The sequence below is a fragment of the Hypanus sabinus genome, chromosome 1 (genome assembly GCF_030144855.1).
Source record: "Hypanus sabinus isolate sHypSab1 chromosome 1, sHypSab1.hap1, whole genome shotgun sequence".
In the NCBI taxonomy this organism is placed as follows: domain Eukaryota; kingdom Metazoa; phylum Chordata; class Chondrichthyes; order Myliobatiformes; family Dasyatidae; genus Hypanus; species Hypanus sabinus.
The window spans coordinates 99,916,342-99,938,556 of record NC_082706.1 but is presented as its reverse complement, the minus strand read 5'-3'; the positions used below and the strand labels follow the sequence as shown (position 1 = coordinate 99,938,556).

The 22,215-nt window shown below is 41.0% G+C and overlaps 1 protein-coding gene across 2 annotated transcripts in view; it reads left to right on the top strand.

Annotated features, from left to right (window-relative positions):
- tshz1 (teashirt zinc finger homeobox 1) overlaps positions 1-21,345 on the top strand; it is a 286,578-nt gene extending 265,233 nt beyond the window's left edge. For both annotated transcript variants that reach the window (XM_059972824.1, XM_059972831.1), the window contains exon 3: positions 20,243-21,345. The gene's annotated coding sequence lies outside the window, so the exon portion shown is untranslated. The remainder of the gene's footprint in view (positions 1-20,242) is intronic.
- The last annotated feature ends 870 nt before the right edge of the window (positions 21,346-22,215 follow it).

Genomic DNA, 22,215 nt, shown 5'->3' with positions numbered 1-22,215 from the left:
TCCTAATCAATGTTTGCTTCTGATGAAGTCCTACTCCTCATAGAAGCCACTCATTCTTTAGGGGAAGATGAAGAGAGGAACAAAAAAAGAATAAATCCTAATGGATATTTACCAGCATCCAGCTGTTAATTAGGAAGCACATCTGCAGAGGATTTCAAACAGCCTGGTACTGTTGCTTGGGCAGGCAATATTGTTTACTTTGTGCAAAAATATATTTCAATAGACATTTCCTTTTGCATCATGCTCAGGCTTTGTAATCCATCATATTCACACTGTTGTTCCCCAATCTCAAAACAGTGAAACTTGTTTAAAGATTAGTGAAGGAGAGAACCAACTTTTATTTGCAAGAGAGGCTCATTGTTTCCCACTACCAGTTAATTGCACATGGTCACTATAGTGTTACAGTAAACGAGTTAGGTAGAATCGTGGAAATTTAAAGCATAGATGAAGGGATTCAGTTTGGGTTGATGAAGAACTAACCCTATCTCCCATTTCTTGGTCCATAGCCTTGTGAGTTATAGCACTTTTTAGAACTAATCCAGGAACATCTTAAATCTGGTAAGGGGTTCTACCTGTACCACCCTTTCAGGCATTGAGTTTCAATCCCCCATCTTCCTGTGGGCAAAGAAAATTTATCAGGCCTCACTTAATACATTGGGCAATTATCTGTATTCAATGTATCTTAGATTCTTAACCTCTCTTCTAAGGGAATTTGGTCCTTTATATGATTGGTACTGATTAGAAATAATTGGTCATCAGTCTGGATTTGACAATATACAATAGATAGAGAAAGGTAGGTCAGTCAGGTGAAATTCCATCTCCTCTTCCATTGGTTAGATTTGTTGAGAAATCTTGAAGTTGAAGTTGTATATGTAGGAATGTGCTGTCTCTAATTTTGCTTTAGCCATCTGTTGATCAATGTATATTAATTTTTCGAACTCAATGTGCATTTATCTGGGTCTTCCTTATCATGAAACATCCTCAGGAACTACAATGATTCAACTTTGGTTTAGGAGATTTTAGACAGATGACCAAAATGTAATAGGGTTTAAGAGAGTATTTTGTTTAGATAATATTAAGTTGACAATGTCAATTCTAATCAGTCCTAAAGAAAGCTGGAATTTGGACATCCAAGGTGCACATTTTTAAATGGAGTAGTTGTTGGAGAACACAAGGGTGGTGGATGAATGATATTTTAGACGAGCTTTTTCATGGAAAGAGGTAGATGGGAGATCAGCCAAGAGTACTTAAATAAACATGAAATCATTTCCCAGAATTTTACGCAACTTCTTAATCTTTCCTTTAAATTATGATTGCCGTCATCTTCTCTGTTAGTCTTAATTATTCATTCACTTGGTTTCCAGTGATATTAGAATTGTTTAGGAAATGTCATCAAACCTGCTCAAAAATTCATACTCTTCCGCTGAGACTTAGATTGTTTTCTAAGTACATTACCATTTGAGTGCAATAAGAGGATTATATTGGGGAAGAATTTTTATATTACACTAATAAATAAATCTTAAATAAAAACAGAACATGTTGGAAATTCTCAGCAGGTCAGGCAGCAGCTGTGGAAGGGGTACAGCCTTCAAACTCCAGGTGATTCATCTTGATTCCAAATTGAAAAATGTCAGTAGTATTATTAAAAGTTGCAGAAACATGTGAAGGGGCAGAGAAGAGGGAGGACAGAGACTGAAATATGAACAGAGAGTATAACTTATGAAACTAGGTCTCTTTGGGACATTAATTGTATTGTCTTCTCTATCTGTCTGTCCTAATCTCAAAAAAAGGTGAAACTCTGCTGTCTATAAATCAAGCTGTAACTTTGTCCCATCTACTATGAATCCAGTTGTCACTTCTAAATAAAAAATTGAAATTGCTGGAAGTACTCTGCAGGCCAGGCAGCATCTGTGCAGAGCGCAGCAGAGTTAATGCTTAAAGTCAAAGACCATGACAATATAAGAAACCAAACTGCAGAGATGATCAGGGAGGAAAGGGTGGGGCAGAGGGAATATTTCTGATGGACTGAGGCCAGGATTGAGTGGGTTTTTCTACTTTTTAATGGAGCCATCTGGTTAATCGGTCAATGAGTGCAGTTAGCGGGGAAGAACACAGAGAGATGTGTTAAAGCAGTGAAATTCAGATCAAACTTGTGAAACCAGAAACCAGATGGAGAATATTAGAAATGTCCAGCAGACAGCCAGTGTCTGTAGTGAGAGGCAAGCTCTCTTAATGATAAAGTATTAACTGTTTCTCCCTCTACAGCATGGTGGCATAGTGGTTAGCACAACATTTAACAGTACCTGTAGCCCAGGTTCAATTCCTGCCGCTGTCAGTAAGGAGTTTATATGTTCTCCCCGTGACAGCATGGGTTTCTTCTGGGTGCTCTGGTTTCCTCCCAGCTGGTAGGTTAATGGGTCATTGTCAATTGTCCTGTGGATAGGCTAGGGTTCAATGGGGGGGTTGCTGGGTGGCATGGCACAAGGCGCTGGAAGGCCTATTCTGCACTGTATATCTATCTATCTAAATAAATAAATCAACCTATCAGTGCTTCGCTGAGCAACTACGCTCAATCCGCCAGAAAAAGCAGGATCGCCCAGTGGCCACCCATGTTAATTTCACTTCCCATTCCTACTCTGCTACGTTTATCCATGGCCTGCACTGTCGTGATGAGGCCACACTTAGGTTGGAGGAACAACACCTTATATTCCATTTGGGTAGCCTCCAACCTGATTGCATGAACATCGATTTCTCAAACTTCCAGAAATGCTCCACACCCCCCCCCCACCCCCTCTCCTTCACCATATCCCATCCTCTTTTCTCTCACCTCATCTCCTAGCCTGCCCACCACCTCTCTCTGGTGCTCCACCCCACTTTTCTTTCTTTCATGGACTTCTGTCTCTTTCACTTATTTACTTCCCAGTTCTTTACTTCATCACTCTCCCGTCTGGTTTCACCTATCACCTTGTGTTTCTCTCTCCCATCCCCCTACCTTTTAAATCTACTCCTCAGCTTTTTCCCTCTAGTCCTGCCGAAGGGTTTCGGCCCAAAACGTTGACTGTACTCTTTTCCTAGATACTGCCCGGCCTGCTGAGTTCCTCCAGTATTTTGTGTGTGTTGCTCAGATTTCCAGCATCTGCAGATTTTCTCTTGTTTGTAATAAATAAATGCTGCCTGACCAGCTGTTTCCAACATTCTTCTGCTTTTATAACATTCTCACTCACCTGACACAAACCATGGATGATTGTTAGCATTTCAGTTTTTTTTCTTCTTTAAACCTTTTCTGTACACCCTTGCACTCCTCTGTCCATCATTTGTACACTTGTACCCTGTGCTCACTGTGTTGTTCATCTTAACCTCTAAATGCAGCATTGAGCTTGTGCAGCTATAACGTGGCTAGTTACCTGGCACGTGACAAAGCACGCTCATTTAAAAATAGTTCTCTGACACATAATTATTTTGTACTTGCACCTCATAAACAAACAGGACTGCCTCAATTTATAATGATGTTTGTGTGTCTGCATTTACGTTGTTCAGATCATTGGCTTTGAGATATGCCCATAACATGTTTATTGTTGGCAGTCTCATTGCTGGTGGAGGCTTCAAGCAGAAGAAAGTAAGGGGCTCTGGGAAAGAGAAAGAGAAAAAAAAAACCTTATTGTGGACCACAGTTTCATTTGCACAAATCTCAGAACTAGGCCTTTAACCTCAACAAATCTAAACCAGGTTGCCATTCTTGAGTATTATTGGCCTTGGTTTGGACAGTTGTTTCATAGGAGTTTATTGAGTGCAAGGTATTAACTCTGGAACCAATAAAAAGACTAAGAGACAAATAATGACTTGTAACAAGATATTTGGTGGGTGAACCCTAGTCTGGGTTGATTAAAATGAGTCCCGTACTGCAGTGAAATCTTTACGTTTCACATTTGAATTTCAGTAGTTATGGTCTTGTGAACTTAAATCTGTCAACACTCCCTTATATCCTCATAGTCAGCCTGTTAACATCTGCTGTTGGCACAGAGCACCAGGGATTCTTTGCTCTTGTGTGTTCTAGTTTTTTTTTCACAGCTCTACATACTTCTTAATTAATAGAAAAGTTAAGATGTAATTCAAAGCGTCAGGGAACAAAATCTGTAAATTGGAAGAAACAGTTTACATACTTTCATGTGTTACAGAGAAGGAATAGTTCTAAAGCTGTAAGGCCAACATGAATCATTGGGTCCCTTCAATTTCATATGTAATTCTAATTGAAATGTTTGTTAATCCACACTAACTGTGTTCAAGCTGTGCTAATAATTATACACAGCAGCATGGGGTATGGAAGTCACAGAAAGTTTTTCAACCAGTGATGCATACGCATAGCTCTTGTACTGTCCTGTAACCTATTACAATAACATTATTGTCTGTCTCACTTTGATTGCCACTGTGTTAAGTGGGGAATGTCGCTGAATTATGCTCTTTGTGTGAGATGTGGGGACTCTAGGAGACTTCCACACTTACTGATAACTACATCTGCAAAGAGTGCATCGAGCTGAAGCTCCTTAGGGACCCTGTTAAGGAACTGGAGCTGCACCTCAAATGACCATCGACTCATACAGGAAATTGAGGCGGTGATAGACAGGAGTTAGAGGGAGGCAGGTCCCAGGGTGACTGTCGGGAGAGGCAGCGAATGCAGAGTACCCATGTGGCAGTTCCCCTCAATAATAAACATACCACTTTGGATACTGTTGGGTGGGGATGTACCAGGGGGAAGCTGCAGTGACTGGGTCTCTGGCACTAAGTCTGGCTCTGTGGTTCGGAAAGGAAGGGCAGAGAAGAGGAGAGCAGTAGTGATAGGGGTTCCCATAATTAGAAGAGCAGAAAATAGATTATGTAGACCTTAAGAAGACACCCAGATGCTATGTTGTCTCCCAGCTGCTAGGGTCATGGATGTCCTAAATGGGGTCCACAGCATTCTAAAGGGGGAAGGTGAACAGCCAGGTTCATATTGACATAGGAGTTTCTGAAGAATACAGGGAGCTAGGCAGACAGCTGAAAGGCAAGACCTCTAGGGTAGTAATCCTGGATTGTTGCCTGCACACATGCCAGTGAGGGTAAGAATAAGATGATTTGGCAGATGAATACAAGTCTGAAGAATTGGTGCAGGGGGCAGGGCTTGAGATTTCTCGATCATTGTGATCTCATCTGGGGAAGGTATGACCTGCACAAAATGGACAGGTTACACCTGAAACCAAGGGTGACCAATATTCTTGCAGGCAAGTTTTCTAGAGGTACTGAGGAGGGTTTTGAACTACTATGGTGTGGGAATCAGAACCAGAGTGATAGGGCTGAGGATGGGGAGGTTGGGATACAATTAGATGCAAGTGTGGAGTGAGACTGCAAGGAAGGACTGGCAGATAATAGGGTAAAATTGCAGTTAATGGGATAAGCTAAAGTATTACAGGGGGCCAAAATTGAAAAGGGTGATGAATCCAGGCTGAAAATGTTATATTTGAATGCACACAGTATACGGAATAAGTGTGATCTTGTAGTACACTTAGAGACTGGCAGGTATGATGTTGTGTGCGTTCCTGAATTATGTCTGAAAGAAGATCATAGTTGGATGCTTAACATCCAAGAATACACATTGTATAGAAAGGACAGGCAGATAGGTAGAGGGTTTGATAAGAAGGAAATCAGATCCTTAGAAAGAGTTGACAAAGGATTGAAAGACATAGAAACCTTGTGTGTAGAGTTAAATAACTGCAAGGGTAAAAAGACCCTGATGGGAGTTATCCACAGGCTTCTGAACAGTAGCCATGATGTAGGCTACAAGTTACAATGGGAGAGAGAAAAGGCATGTAGTAAGGGCAATGTTGTGATCATCATGGGGGATTTCAATATGCAGGTTGATTGGGAAAATCAGATTGGTGCTGATCTCAAGAGAGGGGGATTTGTAGTATGCCTGTTAGATGGCTTTTTAGAGAAACTTGTGGTTGAATGGCAATTCTGGACTGAGTGTTATGTAATGACCCAGATTTGATTAGGGAGCTTAAGTTAAGGGAACCCTCTGGAGGCAATTATTATAATATGATAGAGTTCACTTTGGAGTTTCAGAAGAAGAAGCTAAAATCAGATGTATCAGTTTTACAGTGGAGTAAGGGGAATTACAGGGGCATGAGAGAGGAGCTGGCCAAAGTTGATTGGAAGGGGACACTAGCAGCAATAGATGGTACTTTTGGGGAAAACTCAGAAGGCACAGGAAAGGTACATCCTAAAGATAAAGAAGTCTTCTAAAGGGAAAAGGAGGCAACCATGGCTGACATGGGGAATCGAAGACAGCATAAAAGCTAAAAAGAGGGAATATAATATAACAAAACTTATTGGGAAGATGGAGGATTAGGAAGCATTTATAAATAACAGCAGGCACCTAAAAGTATCATAAAGAGAAAAAAATTGAAATTTAAAAGTAAGCTAGCCAATAATATAAAAGAGGGTACAAAGGGTTTTTTTTCCAGACATATAATGAGTAAAAGAGAAATGAGAGTGGATATTGGGCTACTGGAAAATGATGTCAGAGAGGTTACAATGGGGGACAATGAAATGGCAGATTAACTGAGTAAGTATTTTGAACCAGTCTTCACTGTGGAAGGCACGAGCAGAATGTCAGAAATGTGAGAGTGTCAGGGGCAGAAGTGTTTGTGGTTTCTTAAGAGAAGGTGCTTGGGAAGCTGAAAAATCTGAATGTAGATAGGTTACCTGGACCAACTGAACTATAGCCCAATGTTCAGAAAGACATAGCTGAAGTCATTATGGAGGCATTAGTAATGATCTTTCAAGAATTACTAGATTCTGGAATGGATACTGAGGATTGGCAATTTGTTAACATCAATCCATTCCTTGTGAAGGGAGGGAGGCAGAAGAAAGGAAATTATAAGCCAGTTAGCCTGACTTTGGTGGTAGGAAATATGTTGGAGTTGATATTTAAGGATGAGGTTTCAGAGTATTCAGAAGCAGTTGATAAAAAAAAAGGCCAAAGTCAGTATGGTTTTCTAAAGGGGAAGTCTTGCCTGACAAATCTGTTGGAACATTTTGAGGAAATAACAAGCAGGATAGACAAAGGAGAGTGTGTGGATGTTGCTTATTTGGATTTTCAGATGGTCTTTGACAAGGTGCCATACATGAGAATTCTTAACAAGATAAGCGCTTATGGTATTATAGGAAATGTACTAGCATGGATAAAAATTGGCTGGCTGATAGGAGGCAAAGAATGGAAAAAAGGGGCCATTTCTGGTTGGCTGCCAGTAACGACTGGTGAGCCATAGGGATCAATGTTGGAATGGCTTTTCAAATTATATGTCAATGACTTGGAAGATGGAATTGATGGCTTTGTAGCCAAGGTTGTGGATGATACAAAGGTAGACGGAGGGATAGGTATTTTTGAAGAATCGTGTTGTCTGCAGAAGGACTTAGACAGATTAGGGGAATGGACAAAGAAGTGGAAGATAGAATATAGTGTAGGGAAGTGCATGGTTATGCACATTGGCAGAAGGAATAAAGATATGGATTGTTTTCTAAATGGGAGAAATTTCAAAAATCTGACGTGCAGAGGGACTTGGTGATCCTCATGCAGGGCTCTCTAAAGGTTAGCTTGGAGGTTGAGTCAGCGGTAAGGAAGGCAAATGTAATGTTAGCATTCATTTCAGGAGGATGAGAATACTAAAGCAATGATGTAATGCAGAGGCTTTCAAAAGCATTGATCAGACTGTACGGAGTATTGTGAGCAATTTTTGGCCCCTTATCAAAGAAAAAACGTGTTGGTGTTGGAAAGGATCAGGAGGAGGTTCACGAAAATGATCCCAGGAATGAAAGGATTAACATATGAGGAATGTTTGATGGGCCTGTACTCGCTGTAATTTAGAAGAATGTGGGGAGGTGGTCTTTTTTAATCTATTGAAACTTGAAAAGCCTGGATAGAATGGATGTGGAGAAGATGTTTCCTATAGTGGGGGAGTCTAGGATGAGAAGGCACAGCCTCAGAATAGAGGGACATCCATTTAGAACAGAGAAGAGGATAAATATCTTTAGTCAGAGTGTGGTAAATCTGAGGAATTCATTGCCACAGACGACTGTGCAGGCCAAGTAACTGGGTCTATTTAAGGCAGAGGGTAATAGGTTCTTGATTAATAAAGGCATCAAAAGTTACGAGGAGAAGGCAGGAGAATGTGGTTGAGAGGGATAATAAATTAGCCATGATGGAATAGCTGAGCCGAGTCGATGGGCTGAATTGTCTAATTCTGCTTCTATGTCTTATGGTCTTAATTCACAACTAAATGCTTCAACTAGTGGTATTTCCAGTTCATCAAATAGGATTAAAATCTCCTTTCATTCTCTCAGTCAGCAATTACAATACTAGGTATAAACCAGGGCATCCAAACATGGTTAGTCTTGATGGTCTTGATAGATAAATAACTGATCATCTCCTTTATATTTTAACCAAGTCTTCAAGGATTCAAGTTATGTATAATACATAGCCCATGTAATTTATTTATAAAGACAAAATGTGAATTTTCTGTATTGGGGGGTTTCAAATGCAATTTGTCACACAGCTAAATGATGTATTCTTATTAGTCTCACTCAATTACAAAGTCATTGCTCTGCATTCTGTATGTTTGTTAATGAACAGAACATTGTCTGTTAGTGTAATAATACTGCTGTTGCCAATGATGGTAACAGTAATGACTTCTTCAGATTGCACTGAGTTTTTTAACCACCTGTCAAAATGTGAAAATTATAAATTAACACATTGTTGTTTAATGTACAATTTCACATATGCTTGTGGATGGATAGAGAGAGTAAGTCTGCATGGGTTGGGGGAGGGCTGTTCATATTTATAATCCATGTGCTTCACTGAAGACAAAGCTCATTTTGCTCGGTGTAAGACTTTACAAAAGTAGGCATCTGCATTAATAAAAATAATCACGCATTCAAAGTGTTTGATAGGTTATTCTTATTGAAGTGGTATTTAAGACAGAATGACTCTGTGTAATTCACACAGTTCTTTCGTAGTGTCTGTGTGTAAAAATGCATTATGAATAAAATCCGTTAAGAATTGTGCAGACATAAGATATTGAGTTATACAGCATAAAACAAGCCCTTTGGCTCACTTAGTCCATACCAACCAAGATGCCCCTTCCAATCTAGTCTAGTTTGCCAACTTATGACTAATAACCTTCCAATCCATGTCCCTGTCCAAGTATCTTTTAGAAGTTGTTACTGTGCATACCTCAACCACTTCCGGCAGATCTTTCTATTTAGATACTACTCTACCATAATAACTGAGTTAATGATAACCTGGAAGGGTTCTTACTATGCCATAAGAACCGAGGTAATGGTTACCTTGAAGTCTTCACAGAGACAGGAACCATTGGAGTTGGCTATTTACTTACAACCTCTAGCTCCAGTACCTTACTCTGGACTAGTCTTTCCACTTCATTCTCCACTTTTGGGTTGAGGGCATATGGAATAGTTCTTGCTTTCAGGGATTTGGGTGTTCTGTCAGGCTTAACAGTGATTCCTTTCATACCGTCCAGTTCTCCGTTGAATTCTTTTGCTTGGTTCTTCAATACCTCTTGTAGAACAGTGCTCCCATCAATCAAGTGCACTTCCTGCCAGTTGAGTTTGATCTGCTCCAATCAGGAATGGCTCAGAAGTACTGGGTAACTACCTTTAACAATGTACAATGGAAGTTTCTTTCTCTGTTTGTTAATCTGCACTGTAACATGTACTATTCCCCTACAGGAACATCCTCACCAGTGTAAGTCTTTAAAGTTAACCCTGCCCCTTCTAGGTGAGGAGCTGCAATTTTATTTTGTAAACTGTCTCTGACTCCATTGATACTGCAGCACCTGTGTCTACCTGTACCCTTACTGTGGTCCCATCCAATTGTGGCATTCCCCAGTAAGCCATCTGTGTCCTGAAACAGATAAAACACGGACAGTTTCTTCAACCACAGAGTGAAAGACACTCAGTCCTTCCTCACTATGGTCCATCTTGTTCACATATTTCTTTTTGTTTTTCCAGAAGTCATTTTTCTTTATTGCTGTATTTTGGTTGACAGTGTCTTTTTACTTTTACAGGTGTGTTCAATGTATGCCTTTTTGCCACAGTATCAATAATATAAATCCTTATACCAGCATTCTTTTGCTGAATGTCCCATTTTGCCACAGCAGTAACAATGATGGCCAATTGCTGTCTTATTCTTAAAATCAGTAGAAGCTTTATGAACTTTGGAAGATGCGCTTAATAGGCCTGCTTCTTTATCTGCCATCTCCTTAGCAGTACTAATCTCAATTGCCTTCTGCAGTGTTAGTCTGTCTTCTGTAAGCAAACGTTTCTAAATTGCCTCACGACACAGACCACACATGAGTCAATCACGTAATGTGTTATTCAGCAACTGTCCAAAATCAGAGTTCAGACAATTGCTTCATCACCGCCACAAACCATGAAATAAACTCACCTTCCTCTGATTCCTTTTATGAAATCTAAATCTCTCAGCAATAGTCAAAGGTTTGGGTGAACAGTGGTCCTTTAAGCCTTTAACTATGGCCTCATAATGTTTACAGCCAGACTTTAGCAGGTTGCACTAGGCTGTGTAATAAATTAAACACATTTGCAGTCAGAAAAATTGGAACATGAATATCATCTGAAATTTGATTTGCCAGTGCAAAATATTCAAATCTTTCAGTATATGAACTCCATTGCTCCATCGTTTTGTCATATGGCCCCATACTTCCAAACATTCTCACCATTTTCAAACACAATCACCTTCCAGAAAAGTTAAGTAGTCTTATCCGTCTCTCTCTCTCTCTCTCCCTCTCTTATTTCTTTTATTTAACCATTACCTTCTCATTCTCTCCCCTCGGATTCTTCGCTCACTGTCCTGTGGCCAGTTTCTTTTCGCTCACCCACGTTACACAGCAGCACACTGCCAGTGTTGCACATGGACTTTTCTTGCCAAAAAAAACCAATAAATATCACATGTGGACTTGTCCCCTCATCACCAGTTGTTATGTTGATGGTACTAGGAATCTGGGTGGCTGTGAATAACACACACAAGACACGGAGAGGTGAGGTACAAATGTGCTGCTGTTTATTTTACATCTATTCAGAATGTCCTCTCACATTACGTTCAGTACATAACACACAGGGAAGCTTGACAGCAATCCATACGGGTCAAAATATACATGAATACGTAACAACAAGTGATCTGTTAGATCATTTCTCAATCTTCCATGCTCTAAGGTCCTAAATAAATAATAATATTCTAGCCTGTCCAGCTTCTCCCTATAACTCAGTTCTCAAGTCATGGCAACATCCTTATAAATCTTTTTTGCTTTCCAGTTTAATAATATCTTTTTATGAGAGGTGACCAAAACTGAACACAATTCTCCAAATGCAGCCCCATTTGTGACCTGCATAACCAGACAAGGACCTCTCAATTTTTATAAACCATTGGTTTTAATGAAAATCTCACACATTATAATTTTGGACTATGTACATCTGGTCACAGAATATTTTCAGTGCACATTGTCATTCTTCTAGTGTCATTTTCACACATAATGCCATCAAAGTGCTCGGTGTTCCCTTATGACATTCCAACAGAAATAACTTCTAAAAGTCATGACCTACAAATTTCTGTTCTATAACTTCATTCTGAGAAAACTAGGAGAACGTCTTGGGGTAAGTCATCAAGTAGACACGAATCAAAGTGATTGGGACATCAGTGTTTTGGTCCCTGCAGAGCCTTTACTGCTCTGCACATTGCAATCAGCTTTGCTGTGCTTCACAGTGCCTAATGAATATCATCACAGCAGACCTATCAGCTGCAATCTCTGCAGCCTGCATCTCGCAGTGACTTGGGACCACTGGTGGCTGGGGACTTGATTGGTACCAGCGTTTCTAGTGTAATGTGACCACAGTTGCTTATGTCACATGTTCCCCCAGCACAGCACCCTCTTCGCTCTCAGTTCCGTATAACAGCTGTGTGTCATTGCCTCTGGCTTCCAGGGAGCTTGCATGCAGGATTGACACAGCAGTTGGATGCTCAGCTGATGCTATGAATTAGTACACCCAGCATTCTATCAAAGAAAATGGCGCAAAGCATTCTAATAAGTTTTTAAAAGATGATTTTCATGAATTAAGCTTATTTAGTTGTAAGTCCCTAACTGAGCACTTAGCATACCAAAAATGGGTGAAATCTAACTTCCGGGTAAAGTTATTCTTTCAGATAAGTGAAAAAAAATGTTTATTCATTCATCAGTATTTACATTTGTTGGAGCCTGCCTTTGATTAATTTCAAACACATATTTTGTACTTCATAAGATATTATGGTTCTCATATATTTTTGCAATTTATGGCAAATACAGCTTTTCTGCATCTCTTGATAACGGTTGGAAATTGAAAAGTACTAAATCTAGTGCATTTAACAAAAAAATAGCTAAATCTTCCAACATTGTCTCCCACTCCAGGTTTACATTGCTAATCATGTGTACCTGACATCCTGCTGGAGCTTCACCCCACTTCTTGATCAGTAAGGGAACAATCAAAAAGGAAGTAATTTCAGTTTTCCTGCTCTTTCCACATATCTGAATATTGTGGGTTATCCCCATAGCCCTCTAGAAACATACCTATGACCAGAGTCTCATTCATGAATATTTGCAATACGGACTTTGATTTTAATAGCAGAATGCCTGCAGATCTGAGTTTTAATATTCATGAAGGTATTTTCTTAAAAAAAATATATGGATGTGCATCGAGTAGATTGAATGGTTTATTTGGGATTTTATCTCTTTAGACAGTGATGAGAGTTCATTCAATTAGGGCTGAGATGAGGAGAAAACTCTTTACTCAGTTGGTTGTAGATCTTTGGATTACTTTCCCCTAGCAGGGTCATGGATTCTTAGTCACTGAGTATGTTTAAGGCTAAGATCGAGATAGCCTTAAACATCTAAGGGATCCCAGTGAACAGAGGGCAAAAGAGAGACGAGGTAGAGGATGGAAAATGGTCTTACTAAATGGTGGAGTGACAATATAACTGACTTCCCCTTCTGGCTCTAGCTAACAGAGTTTAGAACCCAAGGTCATAACCTCAGGGGCCAGTCATTTAACACTGAGAAGAAGAGGAGTTCCTTCTCTCTAAGTTCTGTAGACCTTTGTAATTCTCTCCCCCACAGCCCTCCAGACATTTGAGTCATTATATATATGTTCAAGGCTGGAATTTCTGGACTATGAGGGAATGGGTAGGTATGGGAGTAAGACAAGGAGTTAGGTTTCAGGCAGAAAATCAGCTAGGACCTTGATTCCATTATCTTAATGTAGTTAGACATAAAGGTCAGCATTGGCATGATGGGCCAAAGGGCCAATTCAGTGTTGTACTACTCTATGACTTTGGACTCTGTGATGTTACAGAATATATTAGACAGGCTGTATGACCTTCTCCTATTTCTTATTTTCTTAATGGTCGACATAAAATATATTTGTGCTTTGTTAAAAAAGCAAGCCATGAAATTCCCCCGACCATGGTCTGTCAGGGTGATGATAGAGATTATACTCTCTGGAGAGGGTGATCTGTGAATGCTTATTATGGATGATTACTCTGCATTCTCAGTTCTTCCAACTCATTGGCAATTTGGTCTCTAATGGCGCTAAACTAGTCTCTTAAAAATGATTGGAATTAATGTAATCTTTACTATCCTCTGTTACTAAAACATGGTGTAGTGTATTAATGATGGAGTCATAACTTGTTGATGACTTATTAATGGTTATTAACCTTCAATGAACTTTAATATTTTGTGAACTGAGTGAGCTGTTTGCTTTCAAGCCATTATTATTCAGTCCTAATGGGCATTCCCACAACTCAACATGTTAAGTGCTAAGGCAAACACGTTAATGGTTAATATATATTTCAAACACTTTTTGTGCTTTATGCAATCTTACTTCATAAGTGCCAACTTATAAAGGACTTCCAAGCTAATGGAATGAAATTAATATTCTGCCATTATTCACTGTATACACTCCATGTTTTGCAGATATTTGGTTCTTAATCAAAACCATTTATTCCAGTTATTACAGGAGACGAAAACAATGATAACCCCTTCTAGTGTTTCTTAATTTCCTCTCTATTGTCCTCTTTAGGATATGATTCCTCTACTGTGTCCTCTATTTTCCTATCTGACTGAGGGGTAGAAAACAGCTCACCCCTAGCCTTTCTGCAACTCTGTCTTCTCACTGTCCAGCTCTCAGCTTTTCATGCTCCTCCTATCTCTTCTCCCCGACCAGTTCTCCAGCACTATTCTTGAGCTGTTTAACGCTAGTAGACATAAGAACAGGGAGGGGACCTGAGGAAGAACTAGGTTGTTGTAATCTAGAATGGATTGCCCAAGGGACTGGTGGAGATAGAGACTCTCGTAAAACTAATATAAACAAATAAATGAATTACCAAACTGCTGAAACCTGCACCAACACACAGGATGCTGGAGGAACTCAGTGGGTCAGATAGCATCAATGAAGTGAAATAGACATTCAACATTTTGGGTCGTGACCCTATACCTGGATGACCTCAGAACACCTCCTGTGTTCAGAGACTAGTCTCTATGAGCACCCCCCCCCCCCCGCCAACATTACAGCAATTCAGCTCATGCCAGTTTACCCTTACAGAATTCACAAAACATAATTTTAAATAAAGAAAATTGAGATGTGGAATAAAATTCACTCTCATGGAATTTATTTGGAAAATGTAAATGAATGTAAAAAGTTAATATGTTTCAACTCAGGTTTATTGATGCATGTGCAAGGTGCACTGAGTTCAAGAGTTAAAACAGTGAGTTCAAGAGCCTGGAAAATATTTTGCAGCTTTATAAAACTCTGATTAGGTGACTTATGGAGTATTACATTCAGTTCTAGTCAACTCCATTATAGGAAGAATGTGGAGACTATGGAGAAGGTGCAGAAGAGGTTTACCAGGGATGACGCCTGGATTAGAGGGCATGTGCCATAATAAAGGGAAGTTGGACAAACTAGGATTGTTTTTCTGAGGAGAGGCATGACAGAAATTTATAATATTATGAGAGGCATGGGCAGAGTAGACAACCACTATCGTTTTCCCTGGGCCAAAATATATAACACTGGAGGGCATTCATTTAAGGGAAGAACGGGAACATAAAAAGGAGATATGCAGGGCAAGTTTTTATATGCAGATAGTGGTGAATGCCTGGAATGCTCCTCCAGGGGTAGTTGTTGAGGCAGATATGATAGAAACATTTTAGAGGTTCTTGGATAGGCACATGAATATGCATAGAATGGAAGGAGATGGGCCATGTGCAGGCAAGAAGGGATTAGTGTAAATAGGTATTGTTAGTTTAGTTAGTTCAGCACAACATTGTGGGCCAAAGCGCTTCTTTCCATGTTGTCCTGTTCTAATGTTTTAGATGAAGCAGCTTCGCATAATGGTGAGTCATGATTTGGCCCAACTGATTCCATCTGCCCATCATCCTTTCCTAATCTGGTCCCTCCCATCAACCAGGAGCCCTGTCTCACCCCTCCCTCTCACTTCTACATTCAGGGTTTCTTCCCTTTGCACCCTCTGCTTTGATCATCCCATTGCCATCACATTGCCCAAGGACAAAGGATGGAATTTATGCATGGACTCAACAGGAAGTGAATGAGGTCTTTAATGTGGAATTTGCATCTGTATTCACCAGGGAGAAGGACATGGATAATGGTGAGATAAGGGCAGGGTATGGTAATAGCCTAGGGACATGTCAGCTTTAAGAAGGAGGGGGTTTCGAGTGTCTTGAAAAATTAAAGTGAAAAGTCCTGAGAGCCTGATGAGATCTATCCTTGGATATTCCAAGTTGAAAAAGTTCGGAGTACATATCTGTCACCATGTCCATCCTGAGAGTCATTTCCTTGGGGGTATTCACTGTAAATAAAAAGAAACACAATAGAATCAATAAAAGACTACACAACACCACCAAAATACAACCAATGTGCAAAAGACAACAGACTGTGCAAATACAAAAAAACCCAAAATTATAATAACAAATATACGAACAATAAATGTCGAGAACATGAGATGAAGAATCACTGAAAGTGAGTTCATAGGCTGTAGGAACAGTTCAGTGTTGGAGTGAATGAAGTTATCACCTCTGGTTCAAGAACCTGATGGTTGAGGGGAATATACTGTTCTTGAACTGGTGGTGTGGGTCCTGAGGATCCTGTACCTCCTTCCTAATGGCAGCAACGAGAAGAGAGCATGTTCTGGATGGTGGAGATCCTTAATGATGGATGCTGCTTTCCTACAACAGCACTCCACGTAGATGTTTTTACCTGGGCTGGGCTGTACCCACTACTTTTTGATGATTTTTTCACTTAAGGGCATTTGTTTTTGCAAACCCGGACATGATGCAACCAGTCAATATTCTCTCTACCACACATCTATAGAAGTTTGTTAAATTTTTCAATGACATGCTGAATCTTTGCAAACTCGTAAGAAAGCACAAGCCTGCCATTTTTTTTTCTTAATGGCACTTACGTGCTGGAGTTCAGACAGATTCTGTGAAATTATAACATCAAGGAATTTAAAGCTGCTGATCCTCTCTGCTTCTGATCCTCCGACAACGACTGGCTCAGGGACCTCCAAGTTCCTCCCCCTGTAGTCAATAATCTGCTCCTTGGTCTTGCTGACATCGAGTGAGAGGTTGTTGTGGTGGCACCACTCAGCCAGATTTTTGATCTCCATCCTATATGCTGATTCCTCACCATGTTTGATTTGGCCAATGACAGTGGCGTCAGCATACTTAAATATGGTATTGGAGCTGTGTTTAGCCTCACAGTTATAAGTGTAAAGTGAGTAGAGCAGGAGAGCTAAGCACACAGCCTTGTGGTGTGCCTGTGCTTATGATGTTTGTAGAGGAGAAGCTGTTGTCGATCCAAATGGACTGGGGTCTACAAGTGAGGAAATTGAGGATCCAGTTGCACAAGGAGGTATTGAGGTCTAGGGTCTTAGAGCATATTGATTAGCTTTGAGGAGATGGTGATATTGAATGCAGAGCTGTAGTCAATGAAGAACATTCTGATGAATGCGTCTTCATTGTCCAGCTGTTCCAGTGTTGAGTAAAGAGCCAATGGGATGGCATCTGCTGTTGACCTGTTGTGCTGGTAGGCACATTGGAGCGGATCCAAGTTGCTCCTCAGACTGGAGTCGATATGTTTCATCACCAACCTCTCAAAGCACTTCATTACAGTGGATGTAAGTGCTACTGGTTAATAGGCTGAGGCAGGTTACCATGTTCTTCCCAAGCACTGTTATAAATTAATCCCTCTTGAAACAGGAGTGTACATCAGACTGCTGAAGCAAGAGGTTAAAGATATCAGTGAACACACCAGCCAGATGAATAGCACAGCTATTTAGTACTTGGCCAGGTACCCCATCTGGACCGGATGCTTTCTGTGGGTTCACCCTCCTGAAGGATGCTCTCACATCGGCCTCAGAGACTGAGATCACAGAGTCGCCAGGAGCTGTGGGAGTTACTGAAGTTCCCTCCCTGTTTTGATGGTCAAAGTGAGTAAAAAATGTGTTGAGCTCATATGGGAGCGAAAGGTTGTTTTCACTTATGTCGCTTGGCTTCACTTTGTTAGAGGTAATATCAGTCACGCCTTGCCATAGTTGTTCAGTGTAATTCTAGTGTCCAGAATTACCACTTTGCGTGTGAGATAGCTTTCCAAAGGTCTTACCTGTATCTTTTGTCCTTTACTTGGTCACTACTGATCTGGCCCTTAGCAAGTTGTGGATCTCTTGATTGTTTCTGGTTGGGGAAGACTGAATGATTTTGTGGGAATGATTGTTTCTAAGACTGATTCTATAAAGTCTTTGACAACTATGGCATATTCATTCAGGTCCTCTGATGAATCCTTGAACATGGCCCCGTCCATCAACTCAAAGTAATCCCATAGTTGCTCCTCTGTCGCTCCTCTGAGAGAGGGAAGGGAAAGATTGCTGGGACAATGACTGAGACTGGAAGACTGGAGAATAGCAACTTTGCTCCTTCGTTTAGGAAGGGCAACAGAGACAAACCAAGAAATTATAAGCTGACAAGCCGTACATTAGTGGGAGTGAAATTATTGAAGACTGCTCTTATTGACATGAATTACGAGCATTTGGAAAAGCAATAATTTATTACTGGTAGTCAGCATGGCTTAATGCGTGAGAGGTCCTTTCTCATAAATTTGCTAGAGGTTATTGAGGAGATGGTGAAAATGATTGATGTGGGTAGGACAGTAAATGTTGTCTCCACAAACTTCAGTAAAGCACTTGACAAGCCCTTCGTGGTAGGCTGATCCAGGTTAGATCCCATGGGGTCCATGGTGAATTGATAAATTGGATTCATTGGCTTGGTCAAAGAAAACAGACAGCAGTAGTAGTGAGTTTGTCGGACTGGAAGTCTGTGACCAATGGTGTTCTGCAAGGATCAGTGCTGCAACCTCTATTCTTTGTGATATAGATCAATAATCTGGATGAAGAAATAGATGGTAGCTGGTGCAGTAGGTTTGCAGATGACATGAGAATTGGTAGAGTTGTAGATAGCAAGGAAATTTATTAAATGACGCAGCAGGATATATATTGGTTAGAAATCATGGTGGAGAAATTGCAGATCAATAGCATGTCATCATAGACAGAGCAAGATTGTGCAAAAACTTAGTAGAAAAAATCCAGAGAGACAATTCCGGAATAGTGCAAGAAGTGTCTGTAATGTTCGGTTGCTGGCTGTAGTGATTAAGGTTTTACTGGTCAATTCAATACCTGATGGTCATAGGAAAGTAGCTGTTGCTGAACCTGGTGGTATGGGACTTTGGGCTTCGGAAACTCCTGCCTGATGGTAGTAGTGAGAAGAGATCTGGATGGTAAAGATTGGTGTGACCAATGCCTCCTCCTGGAGGCAGCCCTTTCTGTCAAGCTGTCAATGACGAGGAGGGCTGTGCCCGCTATCATCTGCAGCTTCCTGGACAAAAGTGATTGCATCGTACTCAGGACCTTGATTTGGTTTGGAGGATTGGATTTGGCTGTTGGAGTTGTGATGGGTTTAAAGTGAAGAGCTAGTGACTTGCTTTTGGGGCAGAATGGTAGTGCTTTCGGATCTGAAACAGATCTTCCATCAAGGGTAAGTGGCTAAGGATCTGCCAGCTCCAGTCTGACTGGCAACCCCCTTAACGACAAAGGCCTACTTCAGTATGAATCATCAGGCAGCATCCAAACCACATGGACGTGAAGTGGTGTCCAGCTGGAAAGTGACCACCCATGTCCTTCATCTGGTTCTGGTCCCACCTGCCATTTACCTCTCTCCTAATGGTTCCCATTATCACTTCCTTTATTTATCCGAGTCCATCACTGGTTACCCTTTGTGTTCCTGCTCATCTCCCTGCAGCAGCTGTCTCCAACCCACCCATCCTCCCAAACTTTTTCCATCTTCCTCTCCTTTTCTGTCTCTCTTTGTCTGCTTCCACATGTAATTCACGTGCCGCTGCCTCCCAACTCCACCCTTGCTCCCCTCCCCAACCCGTCATCTTTCATCCTTCGTCAGTCCACCAATCATCTCAGGCTCTTGTCTCATCATTCCCCATCTCCCCTCTCCACTCTCAGTCCTGACGCAGTGTTTCGACTCAGTCCTCCTTTCCCACCAAAACTGCTGCTCGACCCGCTGAGTGACTTCAGTGTCCGTGGCCTCCCGTATCTCCCTGGCACTCTTATCCATTGGCTTGTGTGGACGTTGTGACACCAAGAAATGTTTATCTCACTTCCCAATTCAATATACCCTGCTGTATTGTTGCAGCACAACTTCTCTATTCTTGTACTCTAGATCCCTGAGGTATTCTGTCAATTGGAGTTTAAAAGACTGAGGAATTGAAGTCATCCTGTTGGTGATAATTGCACAGTAATAAAGCATATTATTTTCCTGAGTAAATGGATGTTTTATAATTATCAATACTTAATGCAGAGAGAAATCACGTCAAGAAGAAACAAAAATTACTGAATTTAATGCCTGCATCTCGAAAGTATGTGGTATTGTTTTTAAAAATAATTGCAACTTTGCAAGTTATTGGTGAAATACTACCCGGATAATTATTTCTTTTGGGTGCAACTCTTCTCCTTAACAATCTCTCATTTTTTGACATGTGTTTTTTTTCTGTTCTCTCTCTTACACAGAAAGAAGATGCGGAACAAGCTTCTTCGAGATTGTGCCCACTTTGCGGCCTGTCCTCCTGATGCCCTCTGCTTGCCCCTCAGTCATGCATCACTCTTTCTGTCACATTGAACTCCAGATGCTCCTACCCCAGAGAAATGTTCTGACTCCAGCAATTCTTCTTCATTCTCACTAACAATTTGGTAATGAAATATTGATTTTTAGTTAGATTCATATTGATGCTATTAGGTTTGCATCGATAAATCATGTTGGGCTCCTCTACGAACAGATATAGAGCGCTGTACTGAACTCTGGAGATTATGTCCAAGTACACTGATGTGTTAATTTGATGGATCTTTCACCATTAGAGGGGTAAGAGTGTGTGTCAGGAGACAGGGGGTAGGAGGAGCAAGGTGATAATAAGAGAGGAAGACATTATTTCCCCCATGTTTTTCTCCTGTGTTTTTTTAAAACTAAGCACCTACATTGACATGTTCTTTGATGGGAGAATGCAAATGAATTAGGAGCTGCACCGGCTAATCTGCTCGGAGTGAAGGTGGTGCTCACGAGGCAGGGAAGGACGTGGTCCTCCTTATCTGAGCGTGCTCTGGACTCCTTGTATGTGTCTGCAATCTCAGGGCTTGTGTGACCTTTTTCCACACCCCCTCCCCCTTCTCAACACGGAAAGGAATGTGGATGAATGCAAAACAGCTGCTTTGTACGACGACATGTCTGCGTCAATGGACAGACAGGCGGCCAGTCCTCACCGGAAAAAGACCAGCATGGATGGTGGATCATAACTCATTACCACTGTGTAGGGTCAAGTACCCCAGGACTGTAAGGAGTGGATCAACGGATATATAAATGTCAGCAAAGAAGACTGATTGCGTACGTTAAAGTGTTCAATCTGCCAGACAGGTCCGGCTGTTCTTCACCTCTCCCAAGTCAGGGATGCACAGAATCCTGGAAGTTTACAAATTTGTTAGGACATTTATTCACGGAGTCTAAGCCTAAAACAACATTCTGTATGTCTGCATAGAAAGGAATTGCACATCCTTTCATCCTTGAATCCTGCTTGACTGCCCATTGTTCATCCCACTAGGCACTGGAGGCAGCAGACGTTTAGTAGGGACTGTGGGGGGGGGCGGGGGGGGGGGGGGGGTTGTTGCCGGTAAGGTTACAGCATAGCCCTGTCCCTCTTGTATCCAGACTGTAACAAACTGTCACTCTTCCTCTGCATTGTCCCCCAAGGCTGAGGATTTATGATGAGCAATTTATCAAGGATTTACGTTTGGGAGGGGAAGAGAATGGATTCAAGAATATGGTGGGTGGGGAAGACTGAACCTCTGATTTGGATTAAAAAGGCAACTTTGAGGATTGTTATGGCAAGTTACATATGCAGACCAACTCACTGTCAGTACCTTGAAGTAACTATAAGATAATCTAGACATTAAGACACATTGAATCCATCATGCACTGAATATAAAGCTCTGCAGTATTAGATCTCTATCATAATATGGTAGGTCCACACAACCCGTAGTTTTAGAAGATCACCACCACTCCTGTGGTCTTGGGCCTGCTTCTTGGCTGCTACTTCAACCAATAGAACATAACTATTTATTTTCCACAATTTAATCTTTCTTCTCGACTGAATTTCTTTCAGGTTCATCCCACAGTTTAGGTAAAGCCTTGTTGATTTGATATCACACGGAAACAGATCCTTCAACACAACTCACCCATGTCGACCAAGGTCCATCCCATCTAAGCTAGTCCCTTTTGCCTGCATTTCACCCACATCTCTCTAGCCTTTCCTATCCATTGACCTGTCCAAGTACCTTCTAAATGTTGTTATTGAACCTGTCTCAACTATTTCCACTGCCTTCCATTCCATAAAGGAATTCCATAAAGGAATACAAAGGGTGAGAACCCTTTGCATTAGAAAGTTGCCTGTCAGGTCCCTATTAAATCTTCCCTCTCTCAGCTTATACCAATGTCC